The sequence below is a fragment of the Mastigoproctus giganteus genome, chromosome 7 (genome assembly GCF_048544385.1).
Source record: "Mastigoproctus giganteus isolate SK-2022 chromosome 7, ASM4854438v1, whole genome shotgun sequence".
Lineage (NCBI taxonomy): Eukaryota > Metazoa > Arthropoda > Arachnida > Uropygi > Thelyphonidae > Mastigoproctus > Mastigoproctus giganteus.
Window position 1 is genome coordinate 51083168 of NC_143581.1, and position 25264 is coordinate 51108431.

The window sequence follows — 25264 nt, forward strand, 5'->3', positions numbered from 1 at the left end:
TTATTTTTGTTGCACATCTATTCTGTAACTATTCTTTTCCAATTTAAATTTATGTCCTTTGTGTGAGTCATCCAAGAAACAGTAATGATGCCATAAGCATTTAATCCACTCAACACATTTGAGGCCTTTAAACACTTCAATCAGGTCTCCTCGAAGGTATCTAGTCTCCAGTTGCTGCAACGTGCAGAACCAAAGTTTTTCTTGGAAAGAGTACCTTTTGTGATCCTGATTAATCTTGTTGCTCTTCTCTGTACTTGTTCCAGCAGATCTAGATCATTCTTAAAACAGGTCTTCCAGATCTGCATGCAGTACCCAATATGCAGCCTAACCACTATCTTTCACAACAGGACAATTGCCCCTTGGATCTATTTAAAGAAGTAACTACTGTTAGAGGAAAGGGTTTTTGTTTTCACAAGGATTACAATGGTCTCATAAATCATTTAAGGTTCTTTTCAGAGGAATCATATAGTAACTTTAACAAATGCAAATGCTAAATGGAAAATGTTCTTAGTTACTCTGGAAGCTACTAAGCTTCTAATGCCAACAAAAAAAGATACTGTTTGAGGTAGAGACCAAAATAGATGACAACAGAAATGATAAACTTAGTGGCAGAGAAGAAAGATGCAATGATTATAAATTATCGGTAGACTGATAACTTATAATCATGACTTGAATCACATACTAAATATAAATCAGTCTGTAATAAAGTTACTCAAGGAATTAATTGTGCTATGAAGGATTTTTTTTTTTCTTTTTTTTTTTTGTTTTTAGGAGCATTAGCAACTAAGGCCATAGTGCTCCGGGGATATGCGGTGGTCATTCCGTGACCTTTCCGCATTCTCCATATTTGGTGGGCACAGGCTCGAACCCCGGTCTAATCAAGAAGCGCTATGAAGGATTATGAGAAGTCCTTAGCTAAGAGAACAAAGCCCAGCAGCAGAAAGTTCTTTTGCTTATGTTGGGAATATAAGGAAACGAATAATTCAAAAAAATTTGAGTTCAAGGCTACAAACAATAACAGTAGAAACCTAAGCTGCTGAAAATAGATAAGATTTTTAAAACTGTGATTTTTTCACTTAATTAACATCTCAAATTCTGTTTAATGAATAGTTTTAATTGACTTAATCATGTACATTAGCTTATTTTTTAATTTAGTAATGTATTTAACAAGTTACAATTTTGTACAGCCTTTGTCATTACTAAAAATTAGTAATGTGTAGTATAGTATGTTGTAGCAGTAATAGCATTATTTTAAATTGTAGTAAATAAGTAGCTCAAAGATTATAATCATGTAGGTTAACATATTTTTGTATTAAGCTGGGAATTCAGAATGTCAGCAGAACATCTAGAAATGTAATAGCATAGCATATACGCTATTACATTTCTAGATATCCTGTTGAGGAATAATGCTGATGCCCTTGAAGAAATTAAAAAGAGAGAGGGCCATCAAATTCAGCTGCCAGCACAACACTGGATATATGCACTATACTCTTATCTCTTAAATTGTGTGGTAATTTTAAGTTTAGACTATAACCATGCCTCAAACAAAAGAAGCAAAGCATAATGCTCGAAAGGGGGGGGGGGGCTTTGACTTGGGAGAGAATTGTCAGTCATGCTTCTCTTGCAAATCACAGCTATATTAGTTCTGTTTAACATTGTCTTCCTGCAAAGATAACTGTAGTGGGACATAATAGGGTTAAAAAGGATGTCTTTGTGCATGTTTGTTACAGAGTGTGAAGAGCTGTAATAAACACGCACAAAGACATCCTATAACAAACACGCACAAAGACATGCTTTGTGCATGTTTGTTATAGTGTGAAGAGCTTCAGTGTCAATTCAATGTTCTGAATGGGCTTGAGGAACAGGGTTGATCCCCTTGAAGAAATTAAAAAGTGAGACCAATCAAGCACTCATCTGCCCAGTACAACGCTGGTCCCAATGGAAGTAGGTATCGTTAGTAACTCTACTTTCAGGGAAACAGGAAACATATTTTGTAAAAAGGATAGGTGGATAGGTTATATGATCAGGATATGTCTAACAGGGGAGGGATGATGATGTTGTTGAGCAGCTATCATCTTTTAACCTGGAATCAGTTGTGCAGGGTTAATTCAAGTTTCATCTACTCTGTCCATACAGATGAAACTCCTAATAGCTGTTTTTAAAAATGTTTTCTTTGAATTCTCCATGGAAAATTCATATGTGTTTGTTAATTATTGCACAATCAGGAAGAATTCATAAGTTTAAACCAAATTGTTTGTATGTGTTGATTGACATATACCATGTTGAGTTACTGACACTCTTTACTGCGACGTGCATTCTTCCAAATGATAACACACACTAACTTTGTGATATTGATGCAGCATGTGCATCTGTTAGTGACAAGTTGCAACTAATCAAATCATTCATTGAAGAGTGTGGTTTTAAAATTTATATTTATGCACTGTCAAGTTGAAAGGGAGTTTTAATTTTCAAAAATTAATTAAAAATGTTTTTTAATATAGAACATGGATTTTTCACAGTTATGTTCAGAAAAGACTGAAAATATAGGTGGCATAAAAAAATGAGCAATTTTAGATTATTTTTTGTGTAGATGGAGGATTTAAAGTTTACCTGTGAGTAGTTAAGAGTTAAAGGCATAAAGGGTAATACTGATGTACATGTTGGTACTGAAGATATAAACAGTAAGAGATCTGAGAATTTACTTAACAAATACAGAGCAATGTATAGAAAAAGTCACAAGTTAGAATTAAATTTAAAAGTGCCTGCAATTCTGCCCAAACACAACAGAAGAGTGCATGACGAGAGTCTTGTTGATCAATTTGATACTGGACAGACTGAAAAGCTCATGGGGTAGAATTTTTCTCGGCATGGTCTGTACTTGTTAACAGGAGACAGTTTTTATAAGGATGGAATACACTTACATAGAAGGGGGTAAGTCAACAAATATTCTTGATGATGCTAAGGAGGTGTTAGGTTGGACAGAAAACTGCCAGCTTGGGGGAGGGGATACACAGACTAATAGATTTATATCAGCTGTAAGCAGAGACAAAAGTAATTCTCACACTGTTTTTGTGGGGCCAAACAGCAGCCTTGAAAGGAGGTCTCAGAGATTACAAGGCCAGTCAGGAATTCTCACAGAACAATCGAATACACGGGCTGTGTTAGGATTACTAAAAGTAAAAACAGATGTATACTTGTTGTACATTAATGCTAGGAGTATAGTAAACAAATTTGATGAACCTGAAATACTGGTTGCCATGAAGTACAGACACTGTAGACATTTTGCCATTCAGACATAAGGGATGCAGAATTTAAATATAATTTAAGAATTTAAACACATGTGTATGCGTTGCCCAGCCTGACAACTAGCCTGGCATAGAGAGAGCTGCTTTCGGTTCCCACTGTATAAAAGGCTGATTTTAGGCTTCGCAACCATTTGAGGGCAATTTCAATTGCTGTGTTTCAGATTTTTACTTGAGAGTCAAACTCTGGGGTGTAAGGTGTTTTGGCAGACACTTTAGTAAATGTCTCCCCAAGAGCGTTCGCAATTGTGGTTGGTTCTGTAATTGCACATCCATTTTCCGACTTGGTCCCAAATGACTTTTGGTGTTGAAGCTGCCTAACAGAAGATGGAGCAGATCCAAGATTCCTTCTGACTCTGACATCTAATGTATCGTGCTTTGGCATGCACATGTTTGAAGGCTATTAGATTTTCTATAGTAGGATATCAGCAAAGTATTTCCCATACCTTGTTTTGTACCCTTCTTGCTGCTGCGCATTCTGTGCTCCACTATGGTTTTCCAAATGGTGGAAGATAAGTCGATGTCTTTGGAACTGCAATTGCCACTGCCTTGGACAATACTTTCTGTGATGTACTTGACTGCGTCATTAATTGGCTCCTCGCTGACTGCTGCCATATGTTTGAAGGCATTCCAGCCATGTTCTTCCCCTGTGATAATAACCTAGATGTGGGGGGGAGATGGTCTCCCATTACGAAGGGCAGATATCACAGGGAAGTGATCACTGCCATAAAGGTTTTCTTCTACTACTACTACTACCACCACCACCACCACCACCACCACACACACACACACCAGGGTGGAAGGCAATGAAATAGAAGGAAAGATCAATGACAGTAAATGTATGGGTGGGAATGAGGAAAAAGATATTAAAGCCTGCATTTAGAAGGGCAAGGTTTTCAAGCATGCATCCTATAATCCAGATCCTTCCACTGATGTTAGCACTAGCCCACAGAGTACTGTGTCCATTGAAATCCCCCAGTAAAAAAAAGGGGGAAGCAACTGCTTAATGAGATCAACAAGATCTGGCTGGGGGATGTTGTTCCAGGTAGCAAATAGATTGAGCAGATAGAAGGAACCCCACTGTGAGAAGAATCACTATGGCCTCCATGCTAGTGGTGTAGGTTGAAGGGGGATAATGGCAACTCCTCCAGGAGCAAGTCCATCCTCAGCTCTGTCCTTCCAAATAATAGTACGGCTATGCATGTAAGGGTCTGCATTTAAATAAGTCTTTTAAAATTTTAAAATGTTTTTAAATTTGCCTTTAAATATGTCTTCTTGCAGGAGATTTTTTTATTTAAAGGAAAAAGCATATTGGCTTCTACTTACACAGGAGGGCCTTGGTGTCCTCACTATTTTGGTGGAAACCATAGTAGGTTCCACTGGAAAAATTTGAATGTGGCCATTCAAATTTGATGTCTGTGGGCTTCTGTAGACTTTTTGCTTTCTCAGTCTTGGATTTATCCTTTTTGGGGAAGTATGAACGTTGTACAATGTATATATCATAGTATCCTCCTACACAAAAAGTTCCAAGACCATATCTTCATTTTTTTCCTTCACCTATATCCCCATTTTTTCATTTGTTGTGGGCAATAAGTCAGGTTTTTCAGTCTTCATATTATTTTGTTTAGTTAGAGGTGGAGCATTAAGTGGTATTAATATGGGAATAGCACCTCATTGAGTATTTTATACTGGATTTTGAGTATTAAATAAGTAGCATGCGATGAGAGCAAAAGATTCTTTTGATAAAATTGCAACATCTGTTTGAATTCCAACAGAATGCTTCCCTGCAGCCTTCTGAGCATATGTGGGCTTATTGCTACTTATTGGCATTACCAGTTTTCTCACCTTCCATATGGAATATTCAGCTCTGCTTTATGTTATTATATTTGCTTTCTTGTTTCCACTGGTGGCATGCCTTTGAGTATTCAGGGTGCTCACATTGACAGTTGACACAAGTGGGATTAGTGGCTGTATAGACATTGCTTTCATAGTCTTTCATTCAGGGTGCTCACATGCACTGCACCAAGAACAGGCATGTACTCCACGGCAGGCCATCAGTGAATATCCATAAATCTGGCATTAGAAACACCACCAGTGGGTTTGGGATGCATAGCCTTACTATGCAATTTACGTAAACAGCTGTTATTGACTTAGGAGCTGCTGTAGAATTAAACCTAGGGATGGGGTTTCTGGTTGGTACTAAAATCCCATCCCTAAACGTGGAAATTCTTTTAACAGCATCACTCCCCGTGGCTTGAGTCCAGAGCAGACTTCCTCCTCAGCAACCTCAAGGAGGTCCCCACTCTGAGATGGCTCCTCTCAAGGAATTTAGTATTCTGTGCTGTGCAGTGTAACAGTAATTGGTATTCCTCTGATTGAAGTTGCTCGGAGTGCTCAGAGTGCCTGTCATTTCTGGTTTCAATTAAGAGATTCTCAGAATGAAGCCTAATTTTTGCATGCACAATGAAGAATCTTAAAATGGGACCTGACAGTAGTTCATTTTGGGGTCTCTTTTCTGCATTGACATTGTCTATTTCTCTGTTCTGTTTTCTAATAGGGACTTTTTGAGGCCCCCCAGAGGAAATAACATTAACAGGATTCATAATGTTTTTAATTTTGGTTCAGTGTCCAGGCTCCCCACCTACCATGGAGCCCAAATGGGATGCCCACTACCTGGCAAGCAATAAATGTGCCCGGGAGGGGGATACTAGGGCTACCGAGACACCATACCCACAGCACTGCCAACCTGAATCCTGTCCCTCAGACCATTAAGGTAAAATGGTCTGAGCGAAAGAGAAAAAGTTTTTTAGATGCAGAGGAAGCAATATTTATAATGTGCTTGTGCCAAGAGAGATTAGAAGTCAGGGTAATCCTCAAAAGAGATATCAACTTACCTAGAAATCGGAGTGTCACCAAAGATAAGCATAGGAGCAGAAGAATCCTTTTTGCGAGACTGAGTTTTAGAAGGATTGAAATCAACTAAGTTGTCTTTGCCCCACTGGAGAATTACCTGGAGATCGGCATTTAAGGAATTGGTAGCGGATATTCGAGAAGTTGAACACTGGAGTAAGTCCAAGAAATATGAAAGCACTGTCAAGGCCACATCACGTCAAGGAGCTGGGTATATCCTTGCAGTGTGTACACCATATCCAAAAGCTTCATTACTTCATACATCATGTCCACCCACTTTTTCTTACTACTGAATACATCATGAAGAGTCAAAGTAATAAAACAAACTTATCTGCAAAAAGATCTAAACCTTACAAACACTTCCTCGTTCATTTCACAAATATACATGGGCTTGGCTTCAATCTCAATTATGTTCATTTTAACATTTACAGTCCGTCTAGCCCCACTTACTTTTTTCTGACAGAATCCCAATAATCGGTTGATTCGACCACTGCTCATCTCAGTTGTTCTAATCATTCGGTGTATGATTCCTTTTGTTTAAAATGTGATACCTGTGCATATGTCTGCTCTGACATTCCCTGTCAGAGACTTAGTAATCTGGAATCTCTTCTTTCCAATCTTCTCTGGCTTAAAATCTCTCTACCCCATTCTGTCAAATTCAACTGTTGCTTCCATCATTCTCCCAACTCCACTAATCACTCAGAACTCTGACTTTCATGAAATGACTACCATGGAATACTGTTCCCATATCTGAGGCAGTGCCCCCATAACCTCTCTCTCTCAGCCCTCTATACTCCATTAGAAAGAGGGCTGTTAGGTTAATTAATGACCCATCTCTTAAAAAAGTATCTCTGCTTTCTGCCTCTAGATGTCCTGTTTTTGCTGCATGCCTTTTCTATAGATACTTCCATGGGCACTGTTCTTCTGGACTGGCTGCTATAATTCCCCCTCTCTCTTATAAACTAGTCTGACTACATGGAATACTACATGGACATTCTGTAACCAGGCAGCATCCCTCTACCGCCCAACTTCAAACCTACTAACTAAGTTTTCTTCCTCTACATTTATTCCTTCAACTGCCATTCTCTGGAACAACCTTCCTTCACACACATTCCCTGAAAATTATAATCTACAGAAAGTCATGCCTAGTATCAAAAAGTAACTTTCATCTCAACCTTCAACCCATGAAGAATAGTATTAAGTACTATAGGTTCTAATTCCTCTTGTGTTTGCAATTTTCATAAAAAAAAAAAAAAAAAAAAAAAAAAAAACATATCCCCCAAATTTTGAGGGGAAAAAACCAGATGGGAATGAAGACAATATATTTTCAAAGAAATTCAGTGGCCACATCTTTATAATATTGTAGTAAAATTGACACCAGAGAGACATAACTGTCTTCATCATTTTTCCAAGAAATCCATACACAACTGCTTTAAACAATTACTAAGCTGCTAGTTTGGTATCCTATAACTTTGTTTCAAATACATCATCTTTTCTTTATTCGAGGCCTGTGAAAATTTATTCTTTCAGTTTTGCATCTGTTAAATTAGGAAACACTTCCCACAGGTAGCAGAATCTACTTAATGAAGAGCCTTAGCAAAATTCTGCATTAATCCAAGCTTTATATGAAAAGGTGTAAAAAGTCTTTTTTTGGTTCAATCAGTGTATCATACACTGTCCAGTCAAAACACTATGCAGCAATTATTAATGATTACTTTTAGCAGCAATCTGCCTCACCACCTAGTTGCACATGTGCCATGGTGAGAACTGATAAATGTGATACTGCAGTTTCATGGCATCCAGTCAATATGCAGTACGTGATTAACATGGGCAAGGGACGTTATCTGACAGACTTAAAAGGGGGAGGATGATTGTTGGATACCATTTGAAAGGTAGAAGTATAACAGAAACTGTTAATCTTGTCAGCCATTTGCAGGATGCTGTAGTTAAGGTGTTTAAAGAACGGATGGAGGGTGGACAGAACAGCAGTTGCTGACCCAATAGTGGGCACCCGTACCTCAACAATGGTTGTCCCATATTGTATCCACTGATAAACAGAAAAAGGTAAAACAGATGAACATGGAATTCAACCAGTGGATGACTGGCGATATTTGCAAGACTGTGATCCAATAAACCATCCTCCATATGGGTTTTTGAAGTAAACACCCGATCAAGATACCCTTGCTTACAGCCAATGACACCTAAAGTTTGTGTCTCAACAGCATCATTGTACCACTGACAAAAAAAGTTGCCTTTTCCAATGAATCATGTTTTCCTCATGTGGATGGTAAATGGAGGGTAGAGCAACAAACTTCAGAGAGAAATCACTCTGATGTCCTGTCCAACAAAAACAGGCTGGTGGCAGCAATGTTTTGGTATTGGGATATTTTCCTGGCAACTTCTTTGAGACCTCGTACTCCTAGACTGAATTATAAAAACTATCTATCCATTGTGGCTGATCAGGTACACCCTTTCATGGTGACTGCCATCTCAGATGGCACAGGTGTGTTCCAACAAAATAATGAACACTGCCATGTTGTTAATATTGTTTGAGTGTGGTTCACCTAACATGAACTTCCAGGTGCTACTTTTCCTGCTGAATTAACTCAATACAAATCCCACAGAATATCTGTGGTATTACGTGGATCGGCAGATCTGATGCTTGGATCGTCCACCACGGACTATAACAAATCTACAGGTCACACTCCAAGCAGCATGGTATAACATACCATTATTTATATTACTTCTCCCACATAAAGTCCTTTTTCCACTGCTGCTCTGTATAATATTTTTTTTTTACATGACTGTCCCAGGAAACAACAGTATTTTGTGAAACCTCTCTGAAAAGTGCAAGTAACCCAATACATTCCAAGGAGTCATGGAACTTTATTGTACTCAGGATCTTGAACATACTTTCATATGTGACTCTCAAGCCAACAGCATGCAGCAAAAGAACTGATGGGAATGCATTCCCATTGCACAGCACAAATGCTTTTAAACTTAATTTTGAGCCATCAATAAATATACACTATTGTTTAGAATTGTGCATTCAGAAGACCACTAATATCTTTATAGATACATGCATACTGTTTTCTATAATGAAATATTTTGAAAATGATATTTTTGATAAACTGATAATTTTAGTTCTTTGCAGGAGAATCTTGTTCCTCTGCCCCTTTTTATACTGGATACTGAGTTGCATCTGAATTCTTAAGGTCATTTTTAACTTTTTTTTTTTGTGTATATTTAATTTTATCTTTGTCCATTTAATTTAATTAATAGTATATTTTTCCATAAGATGTCCATTCTGATGATCCCATTTCTGATTAATTTTTTCATTTGAGGTTGTCACAGACATTCTCTCAGATATGCCAGACAAGCTGTACTTGCTATCTGGGATTCTAAAACGCTGATGGAACTGATATTCGGGTGACACTCAAGTCAAGTGGACCCAATTTCGGCGAAGTCCGGATGGTCTGTGACAGCCAAATCCTCTGCTTGCACCTTCACGATGGTGGGACTGTTACTAATCCTGGGTATAACCTCCATGCGCAAGTACATGGTGGGTGACCACCCAGGTGTGAACCAACGTAAGCAGGGGTCGAGGTGTGGCGCCCACACCACATGGAGGAACGCCGCCCCTCTATGTTACCAGGCAGTACTAGGTGGTAGATGACTCTCATCAACCGGTGAAATACCACCACTTTGCTTATTGGGGGCTTGAAATGGTGGAACCCATGTATAGTCTCTAGAGCTAAGTTCCGGTCAACCTTTCCCTATCTCTTCCCTCATGCAGTATGATTGATGACTTTTGAGGTTATGATGAACGTCGTGGCGAGATCCAATATTCCTTACATTTCGAGGGTACAGCTCTAAAACGGTGTTCGCAGGCCGGCCGCTAGTTAGTACACCGGACTGAACCTATTGGTAACTCTCTAGGAAGCTTCCGGATCAGCTAGTCTATAATCTTGCTGCCTCTACTCTGCCAGATAGTGACTGGAGGGAGTCCGAGTAGTGTGTATGCGGGGAGCATTGTCGAGGCCACGTTATGTCAAGGATCTGGGTATATTCTTATCACATGTACGCCATATCCACAAATTTCATTACTTCATACAGCATGTCCCACCCTCTTTTTCTTACTATTGAATACACCATGAATTGTCAAACTAATAGAGCAAGCTTATCTGCGAAAAGATCTAAACCTCCCAAGGACTTCCTAATTCATTTCACAAATATACGTGGTGTCAATTCTAATCTTAACGATGTCCATTTCCACTTGCAGTCTGCCAAACCCCATGTACTTTTTCTGACAGAATCTCAGATATCGGTTGATTCATCTATTGCTCATCTCAGATGCCCAAATTATTCGCTGTACGATTCCTTTCGCCTCAAAGGTGGTACTTGTGTATATGTCCGTTCTGATATTCCCTGTCAGAGACTTGTCAATTTGGAATCTCCTCTCTTTGATCTTCTCTGGCTTAAAATCTCTCTACCTCATTGTGTCAAATTCATCTGTTGTCTCTACCGTTCTCCCAACTCCACTAATCACTTGGAGCTCTTTGACTTCCTCTCTTTGCAACTTGACTTTCTCCAGTCCAACTTTCCTAACAGTGAAGTAATTTTCCTTGGTGATTTTAATGTTCACAACTCCAGCTGGCTTCCGTTTTCTAGTCACACCGACCCAGCAGGTCGAGATGCTGAGGCTTTTGTAATTACTAATGACCTAGCACAGATTGTCCATTTACCTACAAGAATACCGGACAATCCTAATCATACAGCCAATACGCTTGATCTTTTTCTCACAAACAACCCTTCTAAGTACACGGTCGAAGTGAAAGGTCCTTTAGGCACTTCAGATCACAACTTGGTGATTGTGTCTTCTCCAATGGAACTTTATCTCATGGCTATTCCCAACCACGTGTTGTTTGGCATTACAAGAATGCAAAATGGGATGACCTGCGAGACTTCTTTTCTTCTTTTCCTTGGTCGGATTACTGTTTCAAAACTTCTGATGTCAACGTTTGCTCAGATCATGTGAGTGAAATTATTCTTTTATCCCACACTTTATCCTTTATCCCACACTCCACTTTAAAATCTCGTCCTTTATCTAAACCTTGGTTTTCCAATAAATGTGCTAAGGCTGTCCAAGAGAAGAATGTTGCATATCGTAATTGGCTTGTTTCTAATTCTTCAGTTTCATTTTCTGCCTACACCAAAGCTCGCAACAGTTGCAAAGCAGTTATTAACCAGTCCAAACTAGAGTTTGAACAGGCTAAGAGTAGAAAACTTGCTTCTTGCCCTAATGGTAGCCGAGCATTCTGGTCTCTTGCCAAAGCTATTGGCCGCAACTTTTGCCCATCTTTGCTCCCACCTCTGTCCAAACCAGATGGTTCTGTTGCCACTTCAGCCAAGGATAAAGCTGACCTGCTAGCATCCCATTTTTCTTCCAGCTCATGTATTAATGATCTTGGTAAAACACCTCCCACCATTCCCAACACGCTCCATTCAATGCCTCCTGTGGTCTTCCGTCAAAAGGATATCAGAAGCATTTTGATGAATCTTGATGTTAAGAAAGCTCCAGGTCCTGATGGTATTTCTCCACTTGTTCTCAAAACCTGTGCTCCTGAACTTACTCCTATTCTTTGCCGCCTTTTTTCACTTTCTTATTCCAAAGGTGTTTTTCCTTCTGCTTGGAAATTTGCTCATATCCAGCCAGTTCCTGAAAAGGGTTACAAATCCCTCCCATCCAATTATCGTCCCATTGCTGTTACTTCTACTCTTTCTAAAGTAATGGAGAAATCAATTAACCGCCAACTCTTAAACTACATAGAAACCTTCCGTCTGATCAACGATCACCAGTATGGATTCCGTCAGTGTCGATCCACTGGAGATATTCTGGCTTATGTTACCCATTTATGGACTAATTCAATGGAAAGGTTCGGTGAAACACAAGTAGTTGCTCATGACATCTCAAAGGCTTTTGATCGTGTTTGGCATAAAGGTCTTCTAAACAAGCTTCCATCTTATGGTTTGCCAACTGTTTTTAGTAATTGGTTATCCAGTTTTCTCTCTGATCGCTGACTGAGGGTGATGGTAGATGGCTCTCTGTCTTCTAACTTCTCCACTAATGCCGGTGTCCCCCAAGGTTCAGTTCTTTCCCCCACTCTTTTCCTCTTGTATATCAATGACCTTCTTCCATTGACTGGAAATCCTATCCATAGTTTTGCCGATGATAGCACATTGCATTCAACTTTCCATTTTGAGAAACTTTTCCTGCTCAATCAGCTTCAACTTCTCGAAAATCTGCTACCAATTCCTTAAATGCCGATCTTCAGGTAATTCTCCAGTGGGGCAAAGACAACTTAGTTGATTTCAACCCTTCTAAAACTCAGTCTTGTCTTATCTCGCAAAAAGGATTCTTCTACTCCTATGCTTATCTTTAGTGACACTCCGATTTCTAGGCAAAATGATATATCTCTTTTGGGGATTACCCTGACTTCTAATCTCTCTTGGCACAAGCACATTACAAATATTGCTTCCTCTGCATCTAAAAAACTTGGTTTTCTCTTTCGCTCTCGGCGTTACTTTTCTTCCAAACAGCTTCTCACTCTGTATAAATCGCAAATTCGCCCTGCCATGGAATATTGTTCCCATATCTGGGGTGGTGCCTCCAAAACCTCTCTCCGGCTTCTTGATTCCATTCAGAAGAGGGCAGTTAGGTTAATTAATGATTCATCTCTAACAGAGTCTCTCCACTCGCTTTCTCATAGACGCACTGTTTCTGCTGCATGCCTCGTCTACAGATACTTCCATGGGCACTGTTCTTCTGAATTGGCTTCTATAATTCCTGCTCTCTCTTTCAAAACAGTCCGAACACGTGCCACCACCAGCCAACATCCATTTACTGTCCAACTTCAAACCCACAGAACCAACTTTTCATCTTCCTCATTTATTCATTCAACTGCCGTTTTCTGGAACAACTTTCCTTCATACATATTTCCTGAAAATTACAATCTACAGAAGTTCAAGTCCAATGTCAACAAATATCTTCTTTCGTCTTCTTAACCTCAAACCCAAGCACGGTACTAAGTACTATAGGTTCTAATACCTCTCGTGTTTGGGGTTCTCATAAAAAAAAAAAAAAAAAAAAAATTTTGAGGGTACTGTGTGGAGGTAGTGACTAAATAATTCTGCCCTAGTTAGAGCCATGCGTGAGTCCATTGAATTAGACCTGCACCTCAACAGTACTGTCTTTACCCACAAATAGCAAAAATAAATAAATAAATAAAATAAGAAAGAAAGAAAAGAAAAGACATTAAAAAAATTTGATTTAATTTTTTATATATTAAGAATAATGCAATAAATCACTGGATTACAATATTGGTTTTTTCTTACTGTATATAATAAATAAAAACTCAAAGAAACAAATAAATAGAAAAAATGTACTGAAAATAATTAATAGCATAATTAATTTTACATATATTTTAAATTGCTGTGCAGAAAGAGGACATCAACAGTTTCTGGGTTTAAGTGAGTCCTTTCTTGGATGAGAAATCCAGCTACAGAAAAATCTTTTCACTGGCTGCACCATTCATGGGGATGGCAAGAATAAAACAAGTCACAGCTACAAGATTTGGAAAAAAAAATTTTTTTTGCCACTTCAAGAATGTCAGAAAAATGTTTTAGAAGTTTCACTGTGATATAATTTTGAATTTCATCAGGTGGAGGTTCAACACTTTCATCACTTGAATCTACCACATCAAATAAATCATCCGTCTTCCTTTTTGTTTTGTTTTATAAATTTGCTGCAGAAATGGTACAATATTTTCTATGACATAAGCATTCAAATCATCAAGACAATGCTCCTCCAATCTGTCAAGCAATATTTCCTTAATATGATCATAGTGCATGTGAACAGATCCGAACACTGTAAACAAGCTGTTCCATCTGGTTTCAACTGGTTCCTTGAGAGTTTGTTTTAAACAATTCTGCATATTTGATTTTTTAAAATATATAATGAGAGGATTTTCCTGCTGATTGCATTTTCTACATTTAAGAGATTATCAGTATTTTCTGCATCTTTAAATTCAAACATGTGATGCAAAATTATGTTTAGTAGACATGCAGAACGGTTCAAACATTTAACATTTTTAATGATATCATATTTGCACCAAGATTAATATTAATTACCCATATTTTTTAGGGAAATATCCCACTGTGTTGCACATATACCCTTTCTACCAAAGACCAAGTTCCATTAATGTAATGTAAAGTCATTAAATTTTTAGCTATAACTTATGCATTTATGGTACTCACCTCTTAATCATGTAGTTGAAGAAGATATGGAATTAAGTTGATGTGAAGTGAAACGAATTAAAAAATTGGATTAAAATGAATTTAAAAATTGGATTAAAATGAAGTAAAAAACCAATTTTTAATTCATTTCGCTTCACCTGAATTTCATATCTTCACTAGTAGTAGCATTTGATGCAAGAAAGCAAGTGTATGAGCTTATGCAGCATCAGCCAAAAAAAAAAAAAAAAAAAAAAAAATTTACACCATTCCCTCCAAATGCCTGTCCAGTTCCTCCTTAAATTTATTCAACCTATCAACTTCCACAACGACAGATGAAAGTTTGTTCCAGCAATTAACCACCCGCTGGCTAAAGACAAATTTCCGCACATCTAATCTACATCTATTCTTTTCTTAATTTGAATTTATGCCCCCTTAGGTTCGTAATCTGAACAAGTGGAAGGATCCCATCAGAATTCAGCGTGCTCAACCGATTCAAGGCCTTATATACCTCAATCAGATCACCGTGCAGGTGCCTAGTCTCCAGCCACTGCAATTTGCAGAACTTAAGCCTCTCTTGGTAAGAGGATCCCTTCATTCCCCTCACCAATCTTGTTGCCCTTCTCTGTACACACTCAAGTAAATCTACATCCTTCCTAAAATGAGGCCTCCAGACCTGTACGCAGTACTCAAGGCGTGGCCTGACCATTGCCTTATACAGAGGAATAATCACCTCCTTTTCCCTGCTAGCAAAATTCCTATATATCATTGACAAAACCCCATGACCTGCCCTGGCAGCCTGTCTGTATTGCTCAGAAAACTTCATATCTGCCTGCACAATTACTCCCAGGTCTTTTTCATTTTCTACCACCTTAAGTGTAGTACCACACAGTTGGTACGTTTCTCTGGGGTTACTTCTACCCATATGCAGTACTTTGCATTTGTCAAGGTTAAACTTCAGTTGCCACTTCTTAGCCCATCTGCCCGAATTATCTAGATCCTATTGCAGTAGCACACTGCCATTACTGTCATTAACAACCCTGCCAACCTTTGTATCATCTGCAAACTTCAACATTAAGCCTGATATACCTTCATCAATATCACTGATAAATATACAAAACAACGGTGGACCTAACTCCGAACCCTGTGGGACTCCACTAATAACATTAGTCCAAGAAGAGCAGCACCCATTGATTACCACCCTCTGTCTTCTCCCACTTAACCATCCTTTTATCCATTGTAGCAACTTACCCTTAATACCATTCTGCTCCAATTTGTACAATAGTCTTCCATGCGCAACCGTGTCAAAAGCTTTACTGAAATCCAAATATATGATATCAAAATTATTTTTTGCATCCAGTTCCTTTGTAACCACATCATAATATCCTATCAAATTTATCAGACAAGACTTTCCCTTAACAACCCATGCTGTGTCTGAATTATTGCTGCAGTCTTGTCTAGATGATCCTGCAATGCATCTTTAACCAGTGACTCCATTATTTTACCCGGAACAGAAGTTAAACTAACTGGTCTGTAATTACTCGTGTCACCCTTCAATCCCCCTTTGTGAATTGGGGATACATTTGCACATCTCCAGTCTGTGGGAACCTCCCCTGAGTCCAAGGACGCTCTCATAATTATGGCTAAGGGTTTGCTTAGTTGCTTTGCCGCCTCCTTTAATATAACTGGACAGATCCCATCCACCCCAGATGCTTTTCTTATGTTTAACTTCAACAATTTCTCCTCCACTTTGCTTTCAGTTATTACAAAATCATTAAGTATCCTGCTACAATTTGATAACCTTCTGCCATTTTCAAACCTTAATAATTCCTCATGTGTGAATGTAGATGCAAAATACTCATTCAGTTTGTTTGCTATCTGAGCAGGATCATCAACAGTCGAACCATCGATGTCAAGTGGACCAATCAGATTCATCCCCTTCGTTTTAGAGTTTATATAAGTAAAGAAATCCTTGCTGTTTTTCTTAGCATCTTTTGCCAAGGATTTCTAGTAATCTGCCTTCACCTGCCTAACCTCCTTTGTCACTTGATTACAGACTAGCTTATATCTGCCATAGGCTTCTGAGTCGCTTGATAATTTATATGCATCTGATGCATTTTTCTTCACTATTACGAGTCTCATTAGTTCATTAGATAACCATTTAGGCCTAAACCTTGAACAATATTTCTTAATAGGTATGAAACTTTTAGTAGCTTCCACGATTAATTCCTTGAATGCTTCCAACTTAGAATTTACTGTTGGTAACATCGTCAGTTTATCCCACTGTACAGAATTTAAAAACTGTCGGAGACTACATGGATTAAGAGGCAAGTACTGTAAATGCATAAGCTTTAGCTAAAAATTTAGTGATGAAATAATGTTACTATAAGTCTTTGCTAAAATTAACATAAATGCAATATAAAGTTAAACATAAATATCTAATTTTTCTAAAATCTTGTCCACAAATCAAAAGTCACTGTCCCACCTATTTATGATAAAACTTCATTGAGTTAAGGAATAATTTTAAGTCAAAGTTCTAATGTCAAGGTTTTAGTATAAAGTGAAACAGTAGTAGTAGGATCTCGTAAAATGCTTTGGCATCAACAAGACTTTTACAAGATCAGATCGTCAACCAGTATCAATTAGACACTGAAAATTCTATAAATCCTAACAGACAAAGGGTTTTACATCTTTACACACATAATTCACTGCCATTTTTGCTATTCTTGCTTTTTCTTCTTTAGTTGGAATTTTTAACAGATCCTCAGTTTTTACAAAATAGCCCTTTATAGTTTTTAAACTAGATGCTGAAGAGTTAGAACAACCATGTTTTCTTAATGATGAAGTACCAGTTTTATGGTTCTAAAATACATCTTTAACTAAATCTTCATTTTCATCAAATACTAGTTGAAATCTGATCCAAACATCTGACTTAGCATATGTTGTCAACTAATTTATATACAGGTGACCCCCGCGCAACACTGATAATTCGTTCCGTAAAAATAGAGCGCTAAGCGAGCGCCACAATCCCATAAGGTAACATATGTATTTGTGAGTTGCGGTCGGTGCCATAGGATATTTCCTAATCAGTAATAAATGGTAGTGAAAAGATGCACAAATGTCGGTCAAAATATTTAATATTCAAATATTTGTACATATAAAATATTCCACATTACATACGTATATAATTATGTGGTAACTACTTACGTATCAAAATTAAACTTAAAATTCCAATTAAAATTATGAATTTAATTGATCTAAATTGATTTAATTTAATTGATGAATTTAATCAAGAAAAATGTGTCGATTTTGGGTTGGACTTTGGCCCTCTTCCAAATAAACTAAAAGGGGTATTAATTTTAAATTCCCCGCAGCATTACCATCCAACAATAAAGTCAATCAATCCTTCGCCGCTTTGAAACCTGGCATGTTTTTTCTTCTTTCAATATGAAACTTCTTTTAGGCATTCGTTTCCACAAAAACAAACAAAACAAAAGCTTCATCTATGTTAAAAACTTGTTGAGAAGTATAACACACAATACCCCTCTTCAATAATTTTAACAAGTTCTCTTTTGAAAGTTTTGGCTCCTTAATCTGCACTTGCGGCTTCTCCCTGGATTTTAAATCTATTCAACCAGCCCTTACTAGTTTTAAATGGTTCCACATTATTATTATTATTATTATTATTTTTTTTTAAGGTGAGTTTTTTCAGATCATCATATTGGCTAATCTCTCTCTTTTAATAATATTTAACTTAACTAAATTCTGCATTGGATATTATCTTCAATAAAATTAGTTAAAGTATTTCCATTTCGATCCTAATAGTCGGCCTAGCCCTAGTTGCTTGCAGTGGAACAGCTATCTTTCCCGCTGCTAAAATTAATTCTATTTTTTTTTTTATATAATTGTTCTTACAATTAAACTTGCAAGTCCTAAATTATGGCACACATCCGCTTGTCTTTGACCGGAATCGATTCGCTTCAAAACGTCTAATTTAATTTTCAAATTCAATCTTTTTCTTACATTTATAGTCTTCATACTGCACTCAGATGTTGTTGCTTTTTCATTCTTATCGGCCATTATTAACTCTTCGAAAATGTAACTGCATTGGTTGCATTAATTATGATACAATGTTCGACTAAACTGTCCGTTTCGCATGATGTCGAATACGGTACTGAGTGATGGCTAGACTTCGGATAAGTGCATATAACGCAAATATTAGAAGCAATATACTTGATCATTTTTCAAAATGTTGATCTCGGAACTGCGTAACAAGTCACTGTACTGCAATTAAATTAGAGTGTGAGAAAATTTCACTGAGCGTGGGAAAATTTCTCAAGTCGGCGTGGAAAACGTTTTAATGCTGTTTTGGTATTCATTTTCAAGCTATCGACTTCAACAAATGAAACAATTTCGTTAAATATGCCAAAAATGAAATCTGTAAAAGAGCGTTATAGTCAGATACGGATTATAATCTAAGAACAGCATTATAGTGAATCAGTGTAAAGCGAACCGCGTTATAACAGGGGCCTGCTGTACTCCATTTTTTAATTTCCTTTTTACTTCATTCATAGACATTATTACAATTTTTTGTTAAAAAATTAAATGTATCACTAAAATCCCACATAATTTTAACACAAAAGCAAAACACAATAGCAGAGACTATGCTTGTACTCTTCTCTCACTTAAAATAGGCTCCTGAACAATTTATGCACATGACTAAACTGATTATTCCTCATATGATCTGAAATAAGGTCATCAATAGTTTTACCAATAACAATCTGTTAGTATGTGGACCTTGTCTAGAAAAATCCCTTCACTTCAAATCATTTTGATTAATAAACATTACCTAAAACTATTTTGTGCGGTCAGCATTCAATACAGCTGCAAATAATTAAGACTTTAATGACTTCAGGAACAATAAAAAACATTTTCAGGACAGTTTCCTTTCTCAAGTCATAATTCAATTCACAACATTAAAATACACCATCAGTATCCCCTACTTTGGTCTCCACTGGTTTGATTATTATCAATTATTCGTTAAATTTTTAAGAAACCACCTGCCGACTTCATCGAAAGTGACCACCAGTGGAAAGATTTTATCGCACTGGGAATAAGGTTATTCAGTAAAAACTTATTGAATAAGGGCATGTATTCCTGAAAAGCTACACATATGCTCCTGGCCCTATTGTCATGATGATTACCAGTAATAGAGATTATTTATTTATTTATATTTTTTTATAAATATGATACAAATGAAAAACTACACAAATAACTGGGCCAACTAGTTGTGCCATATTATAAACATCCATATTATAATGAAGTATCCTGCTTTTGTAAATATAAATTCAAGTCTCCCATCAAAAAGTGAAAAAAGGCTGGAAGTTTTGGCCTTTTACCATTTCCATTTTAACTGCATCATTTCAGTAATCCAAATTTTATTCTCTATTAAATTTTGATGAAGCACCTAATTTTACAAAATATTGCAAAATTTGTCCACCCACTGCATATTAGTCAATGAGGTTAAGTTACTCAATTGTGAAATCCACAATATTTAAATACACCAAAAATGTCTATCTAAAACAGAAGAATAAAATTACCGAACACTATGTGAACTTCACCACACAGCATAGCAAGCTGGTAGCTAAATACTGATAAATAAATTAGTCAAAATAAGCTGTAGTGTTACAATAAGAGTAATAACAGCCCCAAAGGGTAATAATATAAATTTTATCCAAGGTTTCAAATGCAAATTAATTCTGCTTTCCTGTATTTGTGTCAGGTGGGGTTGTTGAGCTTGAAAGCGGAACTTTTGCAAATAGGAGTTGACAATGATGCCACAAATGGTTACCACACACACACACACACACACACACACACACACACACACACACACACACACACACACACAATGCAGATAACTTACATTGTTATATGCAGTTGGACCTCTATATAATGAAATCGATTGTTTGCTTTAAAAAAAATTGTTAAACAGAAATTTTATTATAAAGAAAAACCTCTTCAACAATGAAAAATACTGTAATTCAACATTCAGAAATATAGTAAAAGCTGGGAAAATCAGAAATAAGTAGGAATGAATAAATTTTCTAACATTTTAAAACGATTAATTTATTAATACACACATATTAAGAAATGACTACTTACATGATGTGCACAATATATTAGTACTCTTTCAAGAATTATTTCGTAAAAATATTTGATTATTTTTTATTGTACACTGGATTTTACTGTACATCTTTCAAAAAATGTTCGCAATTGCAAATTAATTTAACATTCAAATATATTTTCTGGCACATTTTCTTCGCACTGAAGATCTCAATGCAAAGTTTCAAATGTTGCCAACATTTTGTGCTTGGAAGGTTTAATATTGCCTTCATTGCTTTCATTTTCACCCAACTCATCATCGATGTTGTCACTAGTTCTTTGAATACTCTCCAAAATGTTGGAGTCACTTGGATATTCAGCTACAATGGCATCATTATCAACTCCTAAAAATTCATCAAGAACAATTTCTTAATCGATCAAAGCTCTCGCTTGGAGTTCTTCCCAAGATTGCTCAATATCATGTAGTTGTTCATCCCTTCCCTCGCTGTTAATTGGTGTTTTAGCAAAACCTGCTTTTGCGATACAATTCTTAATTGTTGTTTCCATCACATCTTGCTTCCACACTTTTGCCAACTCTGATATGCACATCTGCAAATCTATACATTGGCTGGTTTCTATTCTCAGTATAACTTTTTTTCAGTATTTGCCTTTTGTAGTGCATTTTCAAATTCTTGATAATGCCATGGTCCATTGGCTGCAGTTTAGACAAGGTATTCAGAGGGAAGAAAACAAGCTTCATACCTGCAAGCTTTGAAGTGGCAGGTGGGTGGGCAGGGCAGTTGTCAACAATCAACACGATTTTTCTGTTTTCTTTCATCACCTTTCTATCGAAATTTTAAATTCACTGTTCAAAAATTTCACTTCTTATTCACGACTTTTTGTTTTAGACCAACTCTAGCGACTTTACTCCTTTCAAACATCAGGGTTGTTTACATTTACTTTTACTTTTACCAAAAGCTTTGGTTTTTCATTACCAGCCACATTTGCACCAACCAAGGCTGTAAGGCTAATTTCAAGGATAATTATCTCCTTAGTATTTTTACCATCTAAACATTTATCACCTTTACAAGTCAGTGTCTTGTTTGGCAAACATTTAAAAAATATACCTGTTTCATCAGTGTTGAATAAGTCTTTGGGCTTGTAGTCCTCCATAATTGTTTTCAAAATTGTTTCTTTCGAATGAGTACAGTCTTCTTTGATTACAACTGCACTTCCACCAGAAATAACTTTTTTGAGTAAGCCATGTAATTTTTTAAATTTGTCCAGCCAACTACAACTGGCTTGGAATGTTTTATGCCCCAGAAAAGATGCATTCTCCATAGCCTTTTCTTTTATTAATGGCCCTGATATCACATATTTTGGTCTCAAATCAACTTCACCCAATTAAAAACAGCTCACCTACATCATAATTTTGCACGCTTCTGACTGGATCCCGTTTCCTCAAACAGTTTGAGAATCGAAACACGGTCTTACAGAATGGCTGACACACTACTGACAAGGACACCAAATTTTAAAGAAATTTCTTTTTTCTTTTCTTTTTTTTAATGCTCCGATCTACACTATTAAGCACTTCCACATTTTCCACTACACTCAAGAATTTCCTCTTAGACATTGTAAGGTTACCTGCACAGCAGCTAAAACAAAACTGATTCAGGGACCACTTGTACCTACCATGTAAACAGAGACAGACAAGTGAAATTTAGTGAAAGTGTGGATGACTCTGTTGTTTCTGCAAAACAACAAATGAATTTTCGGGATAAAGGAAAATCACTCTCTCCTAATTCTCTAATAGGATGCTTACAGTTGAAAACAGGTTGACAAGAGCCAATGTCTGCATCAGGAATATGCCTTGTTAATCTTTGCCAATGGCTGTGGACACATAGATAGCAGGTGATCAGCATGACTTCTTGGTCCAATAGTGGAGGTTGTATAGGTTTTACAAGCACCACTAAATTGTGGAATGTTTTAGCCCTTAAATTTAGCTTTTAAATTTAGCTCTTAATTCGTGCTTTCTACAGCATCACCTCTATTGCCTAAGGGGCAGAGGTACGAACAATGTATACCCAGGTCTCTTGAAATCAGTTCGTTATATGGAAACTATTTTCAGTGTAATGAACAAGTAGAAATCAAAAAAATTCGCTATATGGTAGTTTGTTAAAGAGAGGTCCGACTGTATGTATAATAGTTATGATGTTTTTAAAATAAGTGTTTTTTTTTTTTTTTTTCTCTCCCTTCTTTTATATTATATAGTGGTAACACTATGAAAAAGATGAAAAGGATGTACAATGGTTTGGGGGGGGGGGGGGAGACTAATAAAAACAGACTTGAAGTAACAAAATGATGCAGTTTTTCATTTTCCAAAGGGAGGGGGAGGGGGGAAGAGAGAAAATTATTTGGAAATTATAAAACAATGTCTATTTTTTTGTTACTTTTCACATGTAAAAGATATTGAAATAGAGAGGAAGGTGGGATAAAAAAATTTGTTTTTAATCTAGAAAATTAATCATACCTTATAAGCACAAATGTCATGTATCATTCAAATTGCACAATAAAAATACAACATACACCTGACAATTTAATTAATACTACTTAGGAAAAAAAGTAATAAAATAGTTATTATATGTGGTATTATATTAAATTTTTTAAATTATTGTGATAAATTACTTACGTCCAAAAATTGAAACTGCAACCCACCCTGCAAAATTCCCTGAGACGACTTGCAACCTGACCTGCAGGCACCCAACCCAATGCAAGCTCTCTTTTGCCTTCGGCTTTAAATGGATAAGTAATTTATCTTTGTTGGTTAGTTGTTAGCACAGGACCATAACCTTTCAAACCCAGCCCTTTGGAGGTTTTAGAGTAGATAAAAATAATATTGAGCACCAGTAGGTGAAATCCTTCTTCATTCCACCCTTTATCTTTTGGTTTTTTAGTTCACAAATCCTGCAACTCAAAAGCACATGCCAAAAAGGGGAGACAGTCATCTCAGCAAGCAATGTGTACTGTCACAAGTGATTCTGAAAATAATTTTCTATTTCAATAAAGCACAGTGTTGTGTGAGTAGGGAATATGTTTTGCAGCCTTGCATGTATGTACCAATGTTTGCAACTTAGAGAGCACCTGAATTTACATTACATAACAGTGATAAATTTAATTGTGAAAGGCCCACATAAAAAACCTGAGGCCCAGTGCAGCTGCCCATGTTGCACATGCTTATGTCAGGTCTGAATGTTCCAATTTTAATATACTACAAAATAGAAACATTAAAATGTTCTTGTTTGTACTCCAGCATGATCACCAGATCAGTGGAGTTTACAGTAAATCATCAATACAAATGTTAATCATATTTAGCAGTCACAGGCTTGAACCCCGGTCCACTCAAAGAGCACGTGCTACTGCACACATACTCCTGACCACTCAGCTGCATCAGTAAATTTTATAATTAAATTTTTAAATTGAAGTCCCTTTGTGGGTGAAGAATATTATGCTAATATACTCAAGCACTGTAAGTTTTGTGATGTTGATATTACACAAGAGAATCTAACAAAAAAACTGCTGAGCTTGAAATCTGTACAGGTGGTACCTGTACTGCTTTACCATGCCAAACTGAAAAAGGTTGCAAAAGAATGTGGAAATTGTTTAGGGTTAATTGAGGGACCATTATATTCAGGGGTAATCTCGCTTGTATTGGAGAGTGCCAATGTCTTGCCAATATACAAGGGGAGGGAGGGGCTAAGGATCAGATGAGTGACTATAGAATGGTAGTTTAAATTCAGTGGCAAGGAAGGTTATGGAGTCTATGGTGAAAGATGCATTAGAAAATAATCATGAGAACTATAATATCCCAAGTGGACCACAACATGAATTTGCAAAGGGAAATGTTTTTGACAAACCTGATAAATTACTATGATGTGGCCACACTAGAGCTGGATGCAAAAACAGTTTTGACGTTATATACTTGGAATTAGCAAAGCTTTGTTAGTTTGTTAGTTATTTGGTTTTTAGGAGCATTAGCAACTAAGGCCATATTGCTCCGGGATATGCGGTGGTTATTCCTTGACCTTTCCGCATACTCCGTATTTGGTGGTGACGGGCTCGAACCCCGGTCTAATCAAGAAGCATGTGCTATGCACTGCTGCTCCTTCCCACCTGGCTACGGAGGCGCTGGAATTAGCAAAGCATGAGACAGTTCCATTTGAGAGGTTACTATAGAGGCTCGAGACTACTGGAGTTGACAGGCAAACTCCTGACATGGACTGGGGGATGACTGACAAACAGGTAACAAAGGGTTATTGCAAATAGTCATTATTCATAGTGGGCCAGGGAACAAGCACGGTCTCTCAAGATTTGGTGCTATGATCACTTATTTCTGATTTTGAATGATACAGATGAGGGAATAAAGAGCATAATGTTGAAATATGCGGATGATAAATAAGTTGGAAGGGTGGTTAATAATGCATACTAGGCTGATTTTCAGAATGTTCTGGATGGGGACCTCTTGATGGTTGGAGAAATTGCAGTTAAATTTCAATTCTTCCAAATGTATTATTCTACACTGGGAAACAGTAACCTGAGAATAACTTAAACTCTAAGTGAGATAAAGCAGAAAGACATGAATGAAGAGATTTGGGTGT

General features: G+C 37.0%; 1 protein-coding gene across 1 annotated transcript in view; it reads right to left on the bottom strand.

Annotated features, from left to right (window-relative positions):
* sl (small wing phospholipase C gamma 1) overlaps positions 1-25264 on the bottom strand; it is a 602812-nt gene that overhangs the window by 345678 nt on the left and 231870 nt on the right. The window lies entirely within an intron of this gene.